The sequence below is a fragment of the Pristis pectinata genome, chromosome 17 (assembly GCF_009764475.1).
Source record: "Pristis pectinata isolate sPriPec2 chromosome 17, sPriPec2.1.pri, whole genome shotgun sequence".
Classification (NCBI taxonomy): domain Eukaryota; kingdom Metazoa; phylum Chordata; class Chondrichthyes; order Rhinopristiformes; family Pristidae; genus Pristis; species Pristis pectinata.
In genome coordinates, this window is record NC_067421.1 from 5,718,899 (window position 1) to 5,741,248 (window position 22,350).

General features: G+C 46.8%; 3 non-coding genes across 3 annotated transcripts; all 3 read left to right on the forward strand.

Moving 5' to 3' along the window:
• Positions 1–11,640: 11,640 nt before the first annotated feature.
• On the forward strand, positions 11,641–11,712 carry trnae-uuc (transfer RNA glutamic acid (anticodon UUC)). Its single transcript has one exon. It is a non-coding gene; the product is annotated as a tRNA-Glu (tRNA).
• Positions 11,713–15,716: 4,004 nt separating this feature from the next.
• trnae-uuc (transfer RNA glutamic acid (anticodon UUC)) lies at positions 15,717–15,788 on the forward strand. Its single transcript has one exon. It is a non-coding gene; the product is annotated as a tRNA-Glu (tRNA).
• Positions 15,789–21,082: 5,294 nt separating this feature from the next.
• On the forward strand, positions 21,083–21,154 carry trnae-uuc (transfer RNA glutamic acid (anticodon UUC)). The gene has a single exon. It is a non-coding gene; the product is annotated as a tRNA-Glu (tRNA).
• Positions 21,155–22,350: the final 1,196 nt, after the last annotated feature.

Below are 22,350 nucleotides of genomic sequence, written 5' to 3' on the forward strand. Positions count from 1 at the left end.
ACAATGTTGTGCCGACATTTTATCCTGCTCAAAGATCTATGTAACCCTTCCCTCCCACATAGCCCTCCATTTCTCTATCATTCTTGTGGCTATCTAAAAGTCTCTACAATGTCCCTAATGTATCTGCCCCGCAACCTCTGCCGGCAGAGCGTTCCACACACCCACCACTCTCTGTGTAAAAAAAAACTTACCCCTGACATCCCTCTTATGCCTTCCTCCAATCACCTTAAAATTATGTCCCCCCGTGTTAGCCGTGGTCACTCTGGGAAAAAGTCTCTGACTGTCCACTCAATCTAGGCCTCTTATCATCTTGTACACCTCTATCAAGTCTCCTCTCATCCTCCTTCTCTCCAAAGAGAAAAGCCCTAGCTCACTCAACCTATCCTCATAATACATGCTCTCCAATCCAGGCAGCATCCTGGTGAATTTCCTCTGCATCCTCTCTAACGCTTCCACATCCTATAAAGAGGCAACCAGAATTGAACACAATCCTCCAAGTGTGGTCTAACCAGAGTTCTATAGAGCTGCAACATTTCCTTACAGCTCTTGAACTCAATACCCCGACTAATGAGAGCTAACACACCATGCACCTTTTTAACGACCCTATTGACATGCGTGGAAACCTTGAGAGATCTATGGACCTGTACCCCAAGACCCCTCTGTTCCGACACACTGCTGAGAGTCCTGCCATTAACCCAGTAGTCTGCCTTCAAATTCAATCTCCTGAAACTTACTAACCCACCCTTCCATATCCTCATCCAAATCATTTATAAATACCACAAAGAGCAGGGGGCGAGCCAATTCTGAATCAACACAGTAAAGTTCCCCTGGATCCCATGTCTCCTGACGTTCTGAATGAGCCTTCCATGAGGAACCTTGTCAAACGTCTTACTAAAATCCATGTAGACCACATCCACTGCACTACCCTCATCAATCTTCCTGTTCACCTCCTCAAAGAACCCTATCAGACTAGTGAGGCAAGATCTTCCCTTCACAAATCCATGCTGGCTGTCCCTAATCAGTCCATGTTTCTCCCAGTGCTCATATATCCTATGCCTTAGGATCCTTTCTAACAGCTTACCCACCACAGATGTAAGGCTCGCTAGTCTGTAATTCCCTGGAATATCCCTACTAACTTTTTTGAATAAGGGGACAACATTCGCCACCCTCCAATCCTCCGGTACCATCCCCGTGGCCAACAAGGACTCAAAGATACTAACCAATGGTTCAGCAATCTCCTCCCTCACCTCGTGAAGCAGCCTGGGGAATATTGCATCAGGCCCCAGGGACTTATCTGTCCTAATATTTTCTAACAACTCCAACACATCCTCTCTCTTGATATCTCTATACTCTAGAACATTACACTTACCAACACTGTCCTCAGCATCATCAAGGCCCCTCTCCTTGGTGAATACTGAAGAGAAGTATTCATTGAGAACCTTACCCACTTCCACAGCTTCCAGGCACAGCTTCCCACCTTTGTCTCTAATCGGACCTACCTTTACTCGAGCCATCCTTCTGCTCTTCACGTACAAGTAAAAAGCCTTGGGATTCTCCTTAACTCTACTCGCCAAAGTCTTTTCACGTCCCCTTCTCGATCTCCTCAGCCACTTCTTAAGTTCCTTCCTTGCTACTCTATATTCCTCACAAGCCTTGTCTGATCCTTGCTGCTTTCACCTTATGTATGCTGCCTAACTAGTTGTTCCACCTCACTTCACCCACGGTTCCCTCACCCTGCCATTCCTTCTCTGCCTCACCAGGACAAATTTATCCCTAACAAAATGCAAGAGATCCCTGAACATAGACCACATCTCCTCATTTCCCTTCAAAAATGTCATCCCAATTTACACTCTCAAGTTCTCGCCTTCTAGCCCCACAATTCACCTTTCCCCAATTAAATATCTTCCTGTCCTCTTTGCTCCTATCCCTGTCCATGACAATGCTAAAGGTTATGGAGCGGTGGTCACTGTCCCCCAAATGCTCACCCACCGACAGATCTGTCACCTGACCCGGTTCATTACCTAAAACTAGATCTAATATGGCATTCCCTCTAGTCAGCCTGTCAACATACTGTGAAAGGAACCCGTCCTGGACACACTTAACAAACTCCGCCCCATCTAAACCTTTGGCACTAAGCAGATGCCGATCAATATTTGAAAGGTTGAAATCTCCACTATAATAACCCTCTTATTTTTGCACATTTCCAAAATCTGCCTCCCGATCTGCTCAGTATCCCTGCTGCTACCAGGGAGCCTATAGAATACTCCCAGTAGAGTAACTGTTCCTTCCTTCTTCCTACTTCCACCCATATTGACTCAGGAGAGGATCCTTCTACATTATCCACCCTTTCTGCAGCTGTAACTGTGTCCCTGACCAGTATCACCACCCCTCCTCCTCTTCTCCCCTCCTCCCTATCGCTTTTAAAACCCTGAAAACCAGGAATATTCAATATCCATTCCTGCCTGATGTCAGCCATGTCTCTTTAATAGCCACAATATCGTAGTCCCATGTACTTATCCAAGCTTCAGTTCATCTCCCTTATTCCTGATGCTTCTTGCATTGCAGTAAATGCACTTTAGCCCATCCACCTTACTACATTTATAGCCTGTACTCTGCTTCTCCTTCCTCAAAGCCTCTCTACCTGTTAGATCTGACTCTTCCCCATCCCCTTCTTCCTCTGACCTACTCCTCCAGTTCCCTTCCCCCTCGCAAACTAGTTTAAACCCTGCCTAACCACCCTAGCTAACCTGGCTGCAAGGATATTGGCCCCCATCAGGTTCAGGTGTAACCCGTCCTCTCTTTACAGGTCCCACCTTCCACAGAAGAGGTCCCAATGATCCAAAAATCTAAAACCCTCCCTCCTGCACCAACTTCTCAGCCACGAATATATGTGCCATCTCCTCCTATTCCTACCTTCACTATCGTGTGGCACTGGCAGCAATCCCAAGGTTGCTACCCTTGAGGTCCTGTCCTCAGCCTTCTGCCTAGCTCCCTAAACTCACTTTTCAGGACCTCATCCCTCTTCCCACCTATGTCGTTGGACCAACATGAACCACGACTTCTGGCTGTTCTCCCTCCTGCTCTAGAATCCTGTGGACCCGATCAGTGACATCCCGGACCCTGGCACCTGGGAGGCAAAAACCATCCGGTATTCATGGTCACTGCCACACAACCTCCTATCTGTTTCCCTGACTATCGAGTCCCCTATCACTACTGCCTTCCTCTTCTCCTCCCTTCCCTTCTGAGCAGCAGGACCTGTCCCAGTGCCACAGACCTGGCTACTGCTGCTCGGCCCCGGCAGGTCATCTCCCTCAACAGCCTCCAAAGTGGAAACCTGCTACTGAGGGGAACAGCCTCCGGGGTCCTCTGCTCTATCTGCCTGTTTGTTTTCTTTTTCCTTTTCCCTCCCCTGACAGTCACCCTTCGATCTACTTCCTGGACTCCAGAATTACCTGCTCTATGTGGGGGTGACCGTCTCCTGATGTACAGTATCTACAAACCTCACCCCCTCCCTGATGCTGCTCAGTGTTTGATGCTGTAACTCCAGCTCATCGATTTTGAGCCGAAGTTCCTCCAGCCTCAAGCACTTACTGCACGTGGCCATCGTGGACCGCAGCAAGGTCCACGATCTCCCACATCAAGCAGCTGCAGCACACCACCCTGTCCGCCATCTGAACTAATACTTCTTTCACCCCGACCTAGTTTTTCCCTACTTAAAAATTTCTAACAGGTAACAGGTAAACCTTACCTTTACTTACCAGCTACTCACCTGCCTCACCCCTTTAAGCCGAAGCCCCTTGAGCCAAAGCCCAAATCACTCTGCTCCCTCTCACTCCGCGGCCCGCTCCAACGCTGCCCGCTGGATATGGCAGTCTTCTTTTAAAACTGTGCGCGTGCTAATGACTGATGTCACGGGCCCACGCACTTCCTCCTCGCTATCTCCGAAACCGTTGGAAGAAAACGGTTCCTCGAAGAATCCTGCCATTAACCCTGTATTCTGCCTTCAAATTTGATCTCCCGAAGTGTATCACTTCACACTTTTCCGGGTTGAACTCCATCTGCCACTTCTCAGCCCAGCTCTGCATTCTATCATTAGCCCGTTGGAATCTACAGCAACCTTCTAAACTATCAAAGAGTCTCTTCAATGTCCCTAATGTATCTGCCCCCACGACCTCTGCCGGCAGTGCGTTCCACGCACGCAACACTCTCTGTGTAAAAAACTTACAGCGACCAGAGAGCGGAGAGTGCCAGAAATTAACGAGGAGCGAATTTTTTTTCTCTTTCTAGCGTTCGGGATAGCGGCGAGTGACTGCTCAGGCGCGTGACGTCACTCGGCAGTGCGCGGGCGATTTAAATAGCAGACCGACATATCTAGCGGGCATCGTCGGAGCGGGCAGCTGAGTGAGAGGGAGCAGAGTGGGTTAGGCTTTGGCTCAACGGGCTTCGGCGAGAGCGGGAAAGAGGCGAGACTAATAGAGAGGGGTTAAGTTATTAGTTTATTTGTTGAACTCAGTGGTATTCAGCAGTATGCATCTGGGGTTGGTCTTATGTTTGGAGTGTCAGATGTGGGGACCCTGGGAGACTACCAGACTCCCCGATAACTACATCTGCGCAAAGTGCACCGAGATGCGGCTCCTCAAGGAACGGATTGAGAGTCTGGTGCTGCAGCTCGATGACCTTCGGTTGGTTATGGTGTGCGAGCAGGAAATAGATAGGAGTTATAAAGAGTTTGTAGACAGCACCTCTGTGGCGGTCCCCCTCAAAAACCGATATCTCATTTTAGATTGGGTTGGAGAGGATGACCTGATAGAGGAAGACCTTAGCAACCGGGACCTTGGCACCGTGCCTGGTACTGTGGTCCAGCGGAGGAAGCGAAATGCAGTGGTTATTGGGGATTCTATAGTAAGGGGTACGGACAGCAGATTCTGCAATAGCGACAATGAGTCTCGGATGGTGTGTTGCCTCCCTGGCGCCAGGGTACGGGATATCACGGACCGGGTCCAGAATATTCTGAGGGGAGAGGGTGAGCAGCCAGAAGTCTTGGTACATGTAGGTACCAATGACATAGGTAGAAAAAGAGAAGAGGTCCTGAAGGAGGAATACAAGGCATTGGGGAGAAGGTTGAGAAGTAGGACCTCGAGGGTAGTAATCTCAGGATTACTACCTGTGCCACGTGTCAATGATAGGAAGAATAGAAAGCTCTGGCAGATGAATGCGTGGCTGAGTGACTGGTGCAGGGGGCAGGGCTTCAGATTTTTGGATAATCGGGACCTTTTTTGGGGGAGGCATGACCTATTCGCTAAGGATGGGTTGCACCTAAACTCCAGAGGTTCCAATATCTTGGCGGGAATGTTTGATTTAGCTGTAGAGGAGGGTTTAAACTGATCTGGCAGGGGGATGGAAACCAGGATGTTAGGTTACAAGATGCTAAGGTAAAGGAGGGAGTTTATAGAAACAAGTCCAATGAGGATGGCAAGAAGGACAGGCAAGTGAGAGGTCAGGATAATTTGCTGAATAATAGAAGTACAACAAGTCAGGATGTTAGGATACAGAATGTTAGGATAGGGGATGAGGTATGTAGGAACATGTCTAAGGTAGTATGTGGTGAAGATGGTAAGAAGGATAGACAGGTGGTAAGCCAGGATAATCTGCTGAACAATAGAAGTACAACAAAATTAATAGCAGATACCGGACTAAACGTACTGTATTTAAATGCACGTAGCATTAGGAATAAGGTAGATGACCTAGTGGCACAACTACAGGTTAATAAATACGACATTGTGGCAATCACCGAGTCATGGCTTTATGACGGATGTGATTGGGAACTGAATGTCCAGGGGTACACAGTGTATAGGAAGGATAGGCGGGTAGGCAGAGGGGGAGGTGTGGCCATGATGGTTAGTAGTGATATAAAATCGATAGAAAGGAAGGACATTGGGTCAGAGGAGGTGGAATCCTTGTGGCTGGAGCTAAGAAATAGCAAGGGTAAAAGGACAATGGTTGCAGTCATATATAGGCCCCCTAATAGCAGTCAGCAAGTGGACGATAAGTTGCAGTTTGAGATAGAAAAAGCATGCCAGAGTGACAATGTGAAGATAATTATGGGGGATTTTAACATGAAGGTGGACTGGGAAATCCAGAATGGCGGTAGTACTCAGGAGAGGGAGTTTGTGGAATGCCTAAGGGACATTTTTCTAGAGCAACTTGTTGAAGAGCCCACCAGGGGATCGGCTGTTTTGGATTGGGTGCTGTGTAATGAACCGGAGGTGATTAGGGAACTAAAGGTAAAGGAACCACTGGGAAGCAGTGATCACAATATGATTGAGTTCAGTTTCAAGTTTGAGAAGGAGAAACTGGTAACTGGTGTATCGATATTTCAGTGGAACAAAGGAAATTACAGTGGTATGAGAGAGGAGTTGGCCCTAATTGATTGGAAGAGTAAGCTGGCTGGAGGGACGGCAGAGGAGAAATGGAAGGAATTTCTACAGGAAATAAGGAAATTGCAGGATAGATATATTCCAAGAAAAAAGAAGGTTTTTAATGGAAAAAAGGCACAAATGTGGATAACGAGAGAGGTGAAGGCTAAAATAAAAGCAAAAGGGGCGGCGTACAAGGAAGCAAAAATTAGTGGCAAAACAGAGGACTGGGAAGCTTTTAAAAACCTGCAGAGAGAAACTAAGAAGGTCATTAAGAAAGAAAAGAGGAATTATGAAAGGAAGTTGGCGGATAACATTCGAAAGGATACTAAGAGTTTTTTTAAATACATAAGGTGTAAAAGAGAGACACAGGTTGATATAGGACCAATTGATAACGGTGCAGGAGCTATTATAATGGACGATAGAGAGATGGCAGAGGAATTGAATGAATATTTTGCATACGTCTTCACCGTGGAGGACATCAGCAATGTGTCGGTTAGTCAGGAGTCTCACGAAATGGAATTGAGTTCAGTTAAGATTACTAGGGAGAAGGTGCTAGGAAAACTAAATGGACTAAAGACTGACAAGTCTCCCGGACCGGATGAGGTGCATTCCCGGGTTCTGAAGGAGATGGCTTTAGAGATAGCGGAGGCATTGGCGATTATTTTCCAGAAATCGATAGATTCAGGCGTGGTTCCGGAGGACTGGAGGGTCGCAAATGTAGTTCCGTTGTATAAGAAAGGAGGGAGGCAGCATAAAGGAAATTACAGACCTATTAGTCTGACGTCAGTGGTGGGAAAGTTATTGGAATCTATCCTCAAAGACGGGGTTACGGAATACCTAGAGGCGCAGGGCAGGATAGGTCCTAGTCAACATGGTTTTCTGAAGGGAAGATCCTGCCTGACCAACCTATTGGAGTTTTTTGAAGAAATCACAGGTAAGGTGGATAAGGGAGAGGCGGTAGATGTTGTGTATTTAGACTTTCAAAAGGCCTTTGATAAGGTGCCTCACAAGAGACTGATTAATAAGATGAGAGGTCATGGAATTACAGGTAGGATAACAGAATGGGTGGAGCATTGGCTGGTTGACAGGAAGCAAAGAGTGGAAATAAAAGGATCTCGTTCTGGTTGGTTACCGGTTACTAGTGGTGTGCCTCAGGGGTCGGTGTTGGGACCGCTCCTTTTTACCTTGTACATTAATGATTTGGATGATGGAATAAATGGTTTCGTGGCTAAGTTTGCGGATGACACCAAGATAGGGGGAGGAGTAGGGAGTATTGAAGAGGTAGGAAGGTTGCAGAGGGACCTAGACAGTTTAGGAGAATGGGCAAGGAAATGGCAGATGAGATTCAATGTAGGGAAATGTGCAGTTGTACACTTTGGAAGCAGAAATAAGCGGGCAGATTATTATCTAGGAGGAGAGAAAATCCAAAGCATGGAAGTACAAAGGGACTTGGGGGTACTCGTGCAGGATACCTTAAAGGTTAACCACCAGGTCGGATCGGTGGTAAAGAAAGCGAATGCTATGTTGGCATTCATTTCGAGAGGTACAGTGTATAAAAGTAAGGAAGTGTTAATGAGGCTCTACAGGGGACTACTGAGGCCTCATTTGGAATATTGTGCACCGTTTTGGGCCCCACATCTTAGGAAGGATGTGTTGACGTTGGAGAGGGTTCAGAGGAGATTTACGAGGATGATTCCAGGAATGAAAGGGCTTAAGTATGAGGAGCGTTTGTCGGCTCTTGGACTGTACTCGCTGGAGTACAGAAGAATGAGAGGGGACCTCATAGCGACATTTAAAATATTGATAGGAAAGGACAGAGTAAATGTGGCTAGGCTGTTTCCCTTGGTGGGTGAGTCCAGGACCAGAGGGCACAATCTTAAAATTAGAGGGTACAGTTTCAAAACAGAGATGAGGAAAAATTTCTTTAGCCAGAGGGTGGTGAATTTGTGGAACTCCTTGCCACGTACAGCAGTGGAAGCCAGATCAGTGGGAGCGTTCAAGGAGGAGATAGATAGATATCTAAATAGTCAGGATATCAAGGGATATGGGGATAAGGCCGGTAATTGGGATTAGAATAGTTTTTTTTCCTTCTTCCCCCATTCCCCATTTCTCATTTCTATTTCCCTTTCCTTGGAGCAGACTCGATGAGCCGAATGGCCTGACTCTGCTCCCTTGTCTTGTGATCTTGTGACCCGGAAAAGCCCCCCTCTACCTTCCTCCAATCACCTTAAACTTGAGGCCATTATCGCCCTGGGAAAAAGTCTCCGACTGTCCACTCGATCAATGCCTGTTATCATCTTGTACACCTCTATCAAGTCACCTCTCATCCTCCTTCTCTCCAAAGAGAAAAGCCCGAGCTCACTCAACCTGTCCTCATTAGACATGCTCTCCAATCCAGGCAGCATCCTGGTAAATCTCCTCTGCACCCTCCCTAAAGCTTCCACATCCTTCCTATAAAGAGGCAAACAGAATTCAAGACAATATTCCAAGTGTGGTCTAACCAGAGTTCTATAGAGCTGCAACATCACCTCGCAGCTCTTGAACTCAATACCCAGACTAATGAAGGCTAACACACCATATGCCTTCTTAACAACCCTATCGACCTCCGCAGCAACCTTGAGGGATCTATAGATGTGGACCCCAAGATCCCTCTGTTCCTCCACACTGTTAACAGTCCTGCTATTAACCTTGTATTCTGCCTTCAAATTTGCTCTCCCGAAGTGTATCACTTTCACCTTTCCAGGTTGAACTCCATCTGCCACTTCTCAGCCCAGCTCTGCATTCGATCAATGTCCTGCTGTAATCTACAGCAACCTCCTACACTATCCACAACACCACCAACCTTTGTATCATCAACAAACTTACTGACCCACCCTTCCACATCCTCATCCAAGTCATTTATAAATATCATAAAGAGCAGGGATTCCAGAACAGATCCCTGCAGAACACCATTGGTCACTGACCTCAAGGCAGAATATGCTCCATCTACCACCACCCTGTATCTTCTACAAGTGAGGCAATTCTGGAATGGCAGGAATGTGAAATCATTTTTGTCTTCACCGTGGGGGAGACCAAAAATATCCCCAAGGAAACAGATGGGCTAATGTCAAATGACGTGGAGGAAGCTGTAAAATCCCCAATCACAGGCGATAAGTATTAGAGAAACACATTAGGGCAAAATGTTGACAGATCCCCAGGACCTGAAGGGGTTTAAAGGAAGTGGTTGCAGATGACCCAAGGCATGTTGGCAAACGGGATCCAACGTTAGCTGGTGACGGGAAGCAGAGACAGTGGTGGACGGGTGTCTGTCTGACTGGAAAGCTGTAACCAGTGGTGTACCACAGCGATGGGTGCTGGGACCTTTGTTGTCTGGAATATGTATATATAAATGACTTGGTTAAGAATGTGGGTGGTGTGATTCGTAAGTTTGCAGACGGCGTAAAAATTGGTAGTTCTAGACCATGAAGAAGGTTGTCTAAGGATACAGGGGAACATCGATCAGCTGGAAAGTTGGGCGGAGAGGTGGCAGATGGAATTTAAACCAGACAAGTGTGAGGTAATGCACTTTGGGAGATCAAGTTCTGGTAGGACATATGGAGTAAATGGCAGGGACCTTAGAAGGGTTCGTAAGATAAGATAAGATTACTTTATTACACACATAAACATCAAAACACACAGTGAAATGCATCATCTGCGTGGAGTGTTCTGGGGGCAGCCCACAAGTGTCGCCTCGCTTCGGGCGCCAACATAGCACGCCCGCAACTTCCTAACCCGTAAGCCGTTGGAATGTGGGATGAAACCAGAGCACCCGGAGGAACCCACACAGACACGGGGAGAACTGTCCTTACAGACAGCGACCGGATTTGAACCCAGGTCACTAGCACTGTAAAGCATTACGCTAACTGCTACACTACCGTGCCATTGGGGTGCAAGTCTATAGCTCGCTGAAAGTGGCAACACAAGTGGATAGGGTAGTGAAGAGGGCATTTGGTGTTCTTGCCTTCATAGGCCAAGGCATTGAGTAGAAGAATTGGGACGTCACATTGTCGCTGTGCAAACATTGGTGAGACTGCACTTGGAGTATTGTGCACAGTTCTGGTCCCCACACTACAGGAAGGAGTGGTAGCAATGGACAGAGTGCGGAAGAGATTCACCCAAGTGTTGCCTGGAATGGAGGGCTGTGGGTATAGGGACAGATTGGACAGGCTGGGTTTGTTCTCACTGGAACTTAGGAGGCTGAGGGGTGACTTTACAGAGGTTTATAACATAGTGGTGGGCACAGATAGGATAAATAGTGAGAATCTTTATCCCCTGGGCGTAGTAGTCTAAAAGTGGAAGGCACAGGTTTAAGGTAAGAGGGGAGAACTTTAAAGGAGATCTGAGGGGTAAGTCTTCCACAGAGGTTGGTGGGTGTGTGCAACGAGCTGCCGGAAGAGGTAGTGAGGCGGGTACAGGTACAACATTTAGAAGGATTTGGACACGTACTTGTATTGGAAAGGAACAGAGGGATATGGGCCTAATGTGGGCAAACGGGTTTAGCATAGATGGGCATCATGTTGCGCACGTATGAGGTGGATTGGAAGGGCGCTCTACATTGGACATTGGTTGAAATCTCTCAAAAGTTGCTAAATTCTGCGAGACCAGAAGACTGGAAAACAGGCAATGGGATTGCCTTGTTCGAAAAGGAAGACACACAAATGGGTAACTATAGGGCAATTGGTTTAACATCTATTGTTGGAGTCAATAATCAAAGAGGAAATAAGTAATCATTTAGGAAAGCTGAATATAATCAATCCTACTCAATGTGGTTTTATGAAATGCAAATCATGTTTGACAAATTTGCTTAAGTTCTTTCACGATGTGACAGGGAGAATTGATAGGGAGGTGTGGAGTTAATTGATAGTGGGGTGTTGAGTATTTAGATTTCCAAAAGGCCTTTGATAAGGTGCCACGTCAAGGTGTCTGCTGTATACGAGTCCAAGGGATTGTCGGAAGTATGAAAACTGGATCTCACATGGAAAACACAGTTGGAATGGGCCCATTTCAGGCTGGAGTGAAGTTCCCCGTGAAGTTCAGAGGGATCTCGGTGTTCTAGTGCACAGATCACAAACAGTTAACAGGCAGGTCCGATGAGCATTGCGAAGGGGCTGGAGTTTAAGAACAGGGAGGATTTATTACACTTGTACAGGGGGTTGGTGAGGCTACACCTGGAATACCAATCTCCCATATGGTCTAGCGGTTAGGATTCCTGGTTTTCACCCAGGCGGCCCGGGTTCGACTCTCGGTATGGGAATTGAAACTTTTACAGGCACTGTAGTGTAGTGCTTAGTGAAACGCTATTACAAGGCCAGCGACACAGGTTCAATTCCGGCCGCTGTGTGGAAGGAGTTTGTAATGGTGTGAAGGTGTTGTCTAAGGTGGACTCGGAAAATAAATTATGGGATGAGCAGTGCCAGATGTTGGGACAGCTGGTCCATAACACTCAGCAGCAATTTATCCCAGTTCGGAAGAGGCATTCCGTGAGAAAGAGGCACAATTGTGATCAACAAGGAGAATGTTAAATTAAAAGGTTTATTCGAAGAGGCAAGGGCTGGTAGAATAGAATACAATGGACTAGGACATTGGAGCACAGTACAGGCCCTTCAGCCCTCAATGTTGAGCCGACATTTTATCCTGCTCAAAGTTCTATCTAACCCTTCCCTCCCACATAGCCCTCCATTTCTCTATCATTCATGTGGCTGTTTAAGAGTCTCTTCAATGTCCCTAATGTATCTACCCCCACAACCTCTGCCAGACTAATGAAAGCTAACACACCATATGCCTTCTGAACAACCCTATGGACATGCACAGCAATCTTAACAGATCTATGTACCTGGATCCCAACGTCCCTCTGTTCCTCCACACTGCTAAGAGTCCTGCCATTAACCCTGTATTCTGCCTTTAAATTCAATCTCCCGAGCTGTATCATTTCACACTTTTCCGGGTTGAACTCCATCTGCCACTTCTCAGCCTAGCTCTGCATCCTATCAATGTCCTGTTATAACCTACAGCAAAATTCTACACTATCCACAACACCACCAAGCTTTGTATCATCATCAAACTTACGAACCCACCCTTCCACATCCTCATCCAAGTCATTTATAAATATCACAAAGAGCAGGGGTTCCAGAACAGATCCCTGTGGAATACCACTGATAGCCAACCTCCGGGCAGAATACGCTCAATTGAACACCACCCTCTGTCTTCTATGGGCGAGCCAATTCAGAAGCAACCCAGCCAAGTTTCCCTGGATCCCATGTCTCCTGACTTTCTGAATAAGCCTTCCATGACGAAACTTGTCAAACACCTTACTAAAATCCATGTACACCATATCCCCTGCTCTACCTTCATGAATGTGCTTTGTCACATCCTCAAAGAATCCAATCAGGCTCGTGAGGCACGATCTGCCCCTCACAAAGCCATGCTGACTGTCACTAATCAGCCTTTGCTTCTCCAACTGCCCATATATCCTGTCTCTGAGAATCTTCTCCAGTAATTTCACCACCACTGAAGTAAGATTCACTGGGCTGTAATTCCCAGGGTTATCCCTACTCCCTTTCTTAAACAAAGCAACAACACTTGCCACCCTCCAATCATCTGGCACTACTCCTGTGGCCACTGAAGATGCAAAGATCATCACGAAAGGCGCAGAAATCTCTTCCCTCGCTTCCCGTAAAACCTTGGATATATCCTGTCCGGCCCCAGTGACTTATCTATCCTAATGTTTTTCAAAAGTTCCAGCACACCCTCTTTCCTCACGTCAACATGCCTGAGCGTATCAGCCTGTCGTACTCCATCCTCACAAACGTCAAGGTCTCTCTCACTCTCCCTCTGGTGAATACTGTCGGCTAGGGGACTGGGAAGATTTTAGGATCCAGCAGAGCAAGACTGAGAAGGTCATAAGAAGGGAGAGAATTGATCTTGAGGGACAACCTGTGTGTAATATCAAAACATACAGTAAGAGTTTCTAGGGAGATATAAGTAGGAAGGCGGTGGCTCGGGTAAGTGTGGGAAACGAGGCCGGTCAATTCGTAACAGGAAACAAAGAAATGACAGGTATGCAAAATCATTTTTGTCTTCACCATGGGGGACACCAAAAATATCCCCAAGGTAACAGATGGGCTGATGTCAAATGACATGGAGGAAGCTGTAAAAAACCCAATCACAGGCGATAAGTATCAGAGAAACTCATGGGGCAAAAGGCGGACAGATCCCCAGGACCTGAAGGAGTTTAAAGGAAGTGGTTGCAGATGACCCAAGGCATGTTGGCAAACGGGATCCAACGTTAGCTGGTGACGGGAAGCAGAGGCAGTGGTGGAGGGGTGTCTGTCTGACTGGAAAGCTGAAACCAGTGGGGTACCACAGCGATGGGTGCTGGGACCTTTTTGTCTGGAATATGTATATATAAATGACTTGGTTAAGAATGTTGGTGGTGTGATTAGTAAGTTTGCAGACGGCGTAAAAATTAGTAGTTCCAGACCGTGAAGAAGGTTGTCTAAGGTTACAGGGGGACATCGATCAGCTAGAAAGTTTTGCGGGGAGGTGGCAGATGGAATTTAAACCAGACAAGTGTGAGGTAATGCACTTTGGGAAATCAAGTTCTGGTAGTACATATGGAGTAAATAGCAGGGAGCTTAGAAGGGGTAGTAAGATAAGATACGATAAAATACCTTTGTCAGTCACACGTACATGAAAACACACAGTGAAATGTGTCTTTTCACACAGAGTGTTCTGGGGGTAGCCCGCAAGTGTCGCCACGCTTCCGGCACCAACATAGCACGCCCACATCTTCATAACCCGTACGTCATTGGAATGTTGGAGGAAACCAGAGCACCCGGAGGAAACCCACGCAGACACGGGGAGAAGGTACAAACTCCTTACAGACAACGGCCGGATTTCAACCCGGGTCACTAACACTGTAAAGCATTACGCTAACTGCTACACTACCGTACCTTTGGGCTGCAAGTCTATAGCTTGCTGAAAGTGGCAACACAAGTGGATAGAGTAGTGAAGAGGGCATTTGGTGTGCTTGCCTTCATTGGCCAAGGCATTGAGTAGAAGAATTGGGACGTCATGTTGTCACTAAGCAAAACATTGGTTCGACTGCACTTGCAGTATTGTGTACAGTTCTGGTCCCCACACTACAGGAAGGGGTGGTAGCAATGCACAGAGTGCAGAAGAGATTCACCAGGGTGTTGCCTGGAATGGAGGGCTGTGGGTATAAGGAGAGATTGGATAGGCTGGGTTGGTTCTCACTGGAACGTAGGAGGCTGAGGAGTGACCTTACAGAGGTTTATAACATAGTGATGGGCACAGATAGGATAAATACTAAGCATCTTTATCCCCTGGGCGTAGGAGTCTAGAAGTAGAGGGCACAGGTTTAAGGTGAGAGGGGAGAACTTTAAAGGAGATCTGAGGGATACATCTTCCACAGAGGGTGGTGGGTGTGTGGATCGAGCTGCCAGAAGAGGTAGTGAGTTGGGTACAGGTACATCATTTGGAAGGCATTTGGAAACGTACTTGTATTGGAAAGGAACAGACGGATACGGGCCTAATGTGGGCAAATGGGATTAGCATAGATGGGCATCACGTTGGGCACGGATCAGGTGGATTGGAAGGGCGCTGTATATTGGACCTATTGTTTGAAATTTGTCAGAAGTCGCTAACTTCTGGGAGACCAGAAGATTGGAAAACAGCCAATGGGATTCTGTTGTTCGAAAAGGAAGACAGACGGATGGGTAACTATAGGGCAATTGGTTTAACATCTATTGTTTGAGTCCATAATCAAAGAAGAAATAAGTAATCATTTCGGAAAGCTGAATATAAACAAACCGACTCAATGTGGTTTTATGAAAGGCAATTGATGTTTCACAAATTTGCTTAAGTACTTTGAGGATGTGACAGGGAGAATTGATCGGGAGGTGTGGAGTTAATTGATAGGGGGGTGGAGAGTATCTAGATTTCCCAAAGGCATTTGACAAGGTGCCACGTGAAGGTGCCTGCTGTATAAGAGTCCAAGGGATTGTCGGAAGTATGAAAACTGGATTTCACATGGAAAACACAGTTGGAATGGGCCCATTTCAGGCGGGACTGAAGTTCCCCGTGAAGTTCAGAGGGATCTCGGTGTTCCAGTGCACAGATCACAAACAGTTAACAGGCTGGTCCGATGAGCATTGCGAAGGGACTGGAGTTTCTTAACAGGGAGGATTTATTACACTTGTACAGGGGGTTGGTGAGGCTACACCTGGAATACCAATCTCCCATATGGTCTAGCGGTTAGGATTCCTGGTTTTCACCCAGGCGGCCCGGGTTCGACTCCCGGTATGGGAATTGAAACTTTTACAGGCAGTGTAGTGTAGTCGTTAGTGAAACGCTATTACAATGCCAGCGACACAGGTTCAATTCCGGCCTCTGTGTGGAAGGAGTTTGTAATGGTGTGAAGGTGTTGTCTAAGGTGGACTCGGAAAATAAATTATGGGATGACCAGTGGCAGATGTTGGAACAGCTGGTCTTTAACACTCAGCAGCAATTTATCCCAATTAAGAAGAGGGATTCCGTGAGAAAGAGGCACAATTGTGGTCAACAAGGAGAATGTTAAATTGAAAGGTTTATTCAAAGTGGTAACGGCTGGTAGAATAGAATACAATAGACTAGAACATTACAGCAGAGTGCAGGCACTTCGTCCCACAATGTTGTGCTGACATTTTAACCTGCTCTATCTAACCCTTCCCTCCCACATGGTCTCCCATTTCTCTGTCATTCATGTGTCTATAGACTATAGAACAATACAGCACAATACAGGCCCTTCGGCCCTCCATGTTGTGCTGACCCTTAAACCACACCTAAGACTATCTAACCCCTTCCTCCCACAAATCCCTCTATCTTAAATTCCTCCATACTCTTATCTGACAATCTCTTGAACTTGACCAACGTATCAGCCTCCACCACCACCCCAGGCAGCGCATCCCATGCACCAACCACTCTCTGGGTGTAAAACCTCCTTCTGACATCTCCCTTGAACTTCCCACCCATTACCTTAAAGCCATGCCCTCTTGTATTGAACATTGGTGTCCGGGAAAGAGGTGCTGGCTGTCCACTCTATCTATTCCTCTGAATATTTTGTACACCTCTATCATGTCTCCCCTCCTCCTCCTTCTCTCCAATGAGTAAAGCCCCAGCTGCCTTAGTCTCTCCTCATAATGCATACTCTCTATTCCAGGCAGCATCCTGGTAAATCTCCTCTGCACCTTTTCCAACACCTCCACATCCTTCCTATAATGAGGAGACCAGAACTGGACACAGTACTCCAAGTGTGGTCTAAGCAGAGTTCTATAGAGCTGCAACATTACCTCACAACTCTTGAACTCAATACCCTGACTAGTGAAAGCTAACACACCATATGCCTTCTTAACAAACCCTATGGACCTGTGCGGCAATCTTGAGGGATCTATTGACCTGGACTCCAAGACCCCTCTGTTCCTCCACACTGCTAAGAGTCCTGCCATTAACCCTGTATTCTGCCTTCAAATTTGATCTCCTGAAGTGTATCACTTCACTTTTTCCAAGTTGAACTCCATCTGCCACTTCTCAGACCAGCTCTGCATCCCATCAATATCCTGTTGTAATCTACAGCAACCTTCTACACTATCCACAACACCACCAACCTTTGCATCATCAGCAAACTTACTAACTCACCCTTCCATATCCTCACCAAGTCATTTATAAATATCACAAAGAGCAGGGGTTCCAGAACAGATCCCTGTGGAACACCACTGGTCACCGAACACCAGGCAGAATATGCTCCATCTAACACCACCCTGGATCTTCTTTGAGCGAGGGAATTCTGAATCCACATGGCCAAGTTACCCTGGATCCCATGTCTCCTGACTTTCTAATGAGCCTTCCATGAGGAACCTTGTGAAACACCTTACTAAAATCCATGTACACCACATACACTGCTCTACCTTCATCAATGTGCTTTGTCACATCCTCAAAGAATTCAATCAGGCTCGTGAGGCGCGACCTGCCCCTCACAAAGCCATGCTGACTGTCACTAATCAGCCTATGATTCTCCAACTTCCCATATATCCTGTCTCGGAGAATCTTCTCCAGCAATTTTGCCACCACTGAAGTAAGACTCACTGGGCTGTAATTCCCAGGGATATCCCTACTCCTTTTCTTAAACAAAGCAACAACACTTACCACCCTCCAATCATCTGGCAATACTCCTGTGGCCAGCGAGGACGCAAAGATCATTACCAAAGGTGCAGCAATCTCTTCACTTGCTTCCTATAATAACCTTGAATATATCCCGTCCGGCCCCAGTGACTTATCCGTCCTAATGTTTTCCAAAGTTCCAGCACATCCTCTTTCCTCATGTCGACTTACCCGATCGTATCAGCCTGTTGTACGCCATCCTCACAATCGTTAAGCTCTCTCTCTCTCTGGTGAATACTGTCGGCCAGGGGACTCGAAAATTTTAGGATTGACCAGAGAAAGACTAAGTCACGCGCCCGCGCACTTCCTCCTCGCTATCTCCGAAACCGTTGGAAGAAGACGGTTCCTCGAAGAATCCTGCCATTAACCCTGTATTCTGCCTTCAAATTTGATCTCCCGAAGTGTATCACTTCACACTTTTCCGGGTTGAACTCCATCTGCCACTTCTCAGCCCAGCTCTGCATTCTTTCAATATCCCATTCTAATCTACAGCAACCTTCTACACTATCTAAGAGTCTCCTCAATGTCCCTAATGTAGCTGCCCCCACGACCTCTGCCGGCAGTGCGTTCCACACACCCGCCACTCTCTGTGTAAAATACTGACCCGGAAAATCCCCCCTATAACTTCCTCCAATCACCTTAAAATTGTGCCTCTTCATGTTAGCCATTGTCGCCCTGGGAAAAAGGCTCTGACTGTCCACTCGATCTATGCCTCTTATCATCTTGTACACCTCTATCAAGTCACCTCTCATCCTCCTTCTCTCCAAAGAGAAAAGGCCGAGCTCACTCAACCTATCCTCATAAGACATGCTGTCCAATCTAGGCAGCATCCTGGTAAATCTACTCTGCACCCTCCCTAAAGCTTCCACATCCTTCCTATAAAGAGGCAACCAGAATTGAAGACAATATTCCAAGTGTGGTCTACCCAGAGTTCTACAGAGCTGCAACATCACCTCACAGCTCTTGAACTCAATACCCAGACTAATGAAGGCTAACACACCATACGCCTTCTTAACAACGCTATCGACCTCCGCAGCAACCTTGAGGGATCTATAAACGTGGACCCCAAGATCCCTCTGTTCCTCCACACTGCTAAGAGTCCTGCTATTAAACTTGTATTCTGCCTTCAAATTTGCTCTCCTGCAGTGTATCACTTTCACCTTTCCAGGTTGAACTCCATCTGCCACTTCTCAGCCCAGCTCTGCATTCGATCAATGTCCTGTTGTAATCTACAGCAACCTTCTACACTATCCACAACACCACCAACCTTTGTATCATCAGCAAACTTACTAACCCACCCTTCCACATCCTCATCCAAGTCATTTATAAATATCACAAAGAGCAGGGGTTCCAGAACAGATCCCTGCAGAACACCATTGGTCACTGACATCCAGGCAGAATATGCTCCATCTACCACCACCCTGGATCTTCTACGAGTGAGGCATTTCTGAAATGGCAGCTATGTGAAATCATTTTTGTTTTCACCGTGGAGGAGACCAAAAATATCCCCAAGGTAACAGATGGGCTAATGTCAAATGACATGGAGGAAGCTGTAAAAACCCCAATCACAGGCGATAAATATCAGAGAAACTCATGGGGCAAAGGGCGGACAGATCCCCAGGACCTGAAGGGGTTTAAAGGAAGTGGTTGCAGACGACCCAAGGCATGTTGGCAAACGGGATCCAACGTTAGCTGGTGACGGCAAGCAGAGACAGTGGTGGACGGGTGTCTTTCTGACTGGAAAGCTGTAACCAGTGGTGTACCACAGCGATGGGTGCTGGGACCTTTGTTGTCTGGAATATGTATATATAAATGACTTGGTTAAGAATGTGGGTGGTGTGATTAGTAAGTTTGCAGACGGCGTAAAAATTGGTAGTTCTAGACCATGAAGAAGGTTGTCTAAGGATACAGGGGGACATCGATCAGCTGGAAAGTTGGGCGGAGAGTTGGCAGATGGAATTTAAACCAGACAAGTGTGAGGTAATGCACTTTGGGAGATGAAGTTCTGGTAGGACATATGGAGTAAATGGCAGGGAGCTGAGAAGGGTTCGTAAGATAAGATTTCTTTATTACACACATAAACATTCAAACACACAGCGAAATGCATCTTTTGTGTAGAGTGTTCTCGGGGCATCCCGCAAGTGTCGCCACACTTCCGGCGCCAACATAGCATGCCCGCAACTTCCTAACCCGTACGTCTTTGGAATGTGGGAGGAAACCAGAGCACCCGGAGGAACCCACGCAGACACGGGGAGAACATACGAACTCTTTACAGACAGCGGGCGGATTTGAACCCGGGTCACTAGCACTGTAAAGCATTACGCTAACTGGTACACTACCGTACCTTTGGCGTGCAAGTCTATAGCTCGCTGAAAGTGGCAACACAAGTGGATAGGGTAATGAAGAGGGCATTTGGTGTGCTTGCCTTCATAGGCCAAGGCATTGAATAGAAGAATAGGGACGTCATGTTCTCACTGTGCAAAACATTGGTGAGACTGCACTTGGAGTATTGTGTACAGTTCTGGTCCCCACACTACAGGGAGCTGTGGTAGCAATGGACAGGGTGCAGAAGAGATTCACCTGAGTGTTGCCTGGAATGGAGGGCTGTGGGTATAGGGAGAGATTGGACAGGCTGGGATTGTTCTCACTGGAACGTACCAATACAATGCACTTGTATTGGAAAGGAACAGAGGGATACGGGCCTAATGTGGGCAAATGGGTTTAGCATAGATGAGCATCATGTTGCGCACGGATGAGGTGGATTGGAAGGGTGCTATACATTGGACCTATTCGTTGAAATAACTCAAAAGTTGCTAAATTCTGGGAGACCAGAATATGGAAAACAGCCAATGGGATTCCCTTGTTCGAAAAGGAAGACAAACAGATGGGTAACTATAGGGCATTTGGTTTAATGTGTATTCTTGGAGTCAATAATCAAAGAGGAAATAAGTAATCATTTAGGAAAGCTGAATATAATCAATCCTACTCAATGTGGTTTTATGAAAGGCAAATCATGTTTGACAAATTTGCTTAAGTTCTTTCAGGATTAAACAGGGAGAATTGATAGGGAGGTGTGGAGCTAATTGATAGTGGGGTGTGGAGTATCTAGATTTCCAAAAGGCATTTGACAAGGTGCCACGTCAAGGTGCCTGCCGCATAAGAGTCCAAGCGATTGTCGCAAGTGAGAAAACTGGATGTAACATGGAAAACACAGTTGGAATGGGACCATTTCAGGCTGGAGTGAAGTTCCCGCTGAGGTTCAGAAGGATGTCGTGTTCCAGTGCACAGATTACAAACAGTTAACAGGCAGGTCCGATGAGCATTGTGAAGGGTCTGGAGTTTAAGAACAGGGAGGATTTATTACACTTGTACAGTGGGTTGGTGAGGCTACACCTGGAATACCAATCTCCCATATGGTCTAGCGGTTAGGATTCCTGGTTTTCACCCAGGCGGCCCGGGTTCGACTCCCGGTATGGGAATTGAAACTTTTACAGAGGGTGGTGGGTGGGTTTTACAGCCACAGTATTCAACTTCCCTAAATGATTACTTAGTGAAACGCTATTGCAATGCCAGCTACACAGGTTCAATACCGGCCGCTGTCTGGAAGGAGTTTGTAATGGTGTGAAGGTGTTGTCTAAGGTGGACTGGGAAAATAAATTATGGGATGACCAGTGGCAGATATTAGAACAGCTGGTCCATAACACTCAGCAGCAATTTATCCCAGTTCGGAAGAGGGATTCCGTGAGAAAGAGGCACAATTGTGGTCAACAAGGAGAATGTTAAATTGAAAGGTTTATTCAAAGTGGCAAGGGCTGGTGGTGGAATAGAATACAATAGAGTAGAACATTACAGCACACTACAGGCCTGTGTGTAATATCAAAACATACAGTAAGAGTTTCTATGGAGATATAAGTAGGAAGGCGGTGGCTCGGGTAAGTGTGGGGAACGAGGCCGGTGAATTAGTAACAGGAAACAAAGAAATGGCAGGTATGCAAAATCATTTCTGTCTTCACCGTGGGAGGAAACCAGAGCACCCGGAGGAAACACACGCATTACGGGGAGAACGTACAAACTCCTTACAGACAGCGGCTGGATTTGAACCCGGGTCACTAGCACTGTAAAGCATTACGCTAACCACTACACTACCGTTCCTTTGGGGTGCAAGTCTATAGCCCGCTGAAAGTGGCAACACAAGTGGATAGGGTAGTGAAGAGGGCATTTGGTGTGCTTGCTCTTACTGTTTGTTTTGATATGACACACAGGTTGTCCCTCAAGATCAATTCTCTTCCTTCTTATGACCTTCTTAGTCTTTCTTTGCTGGATCCTAAAATCTTCCCAGTCACCTGGCCGAAAGCATTCACCAGAGAGAGAGAGAGACCTTGACATTTGTGAGGATGGAGTACGACAGGCTGATACGCTCGGGCATGTCGACGTGAGGAAAGAAGATGTGCTGGAACTTTTGAAAAACATTAGGATGCATAAGTCACCGGGGCCGGACGGGAGATATCCAAGGTTATACCAGAAGTGAGGGAAGAGATTGCTGAGCCTTTGGCGATGATCTTTGTATCCTTGCTGGCCACAGGAATAGTGCTAGATAATTGGAGGGTGGTAAATGTTGTTCCTTTGTTTAAGAAAGGGAGTAGGGATAAACCTGGGAATTACAGCCCAGTGAGTC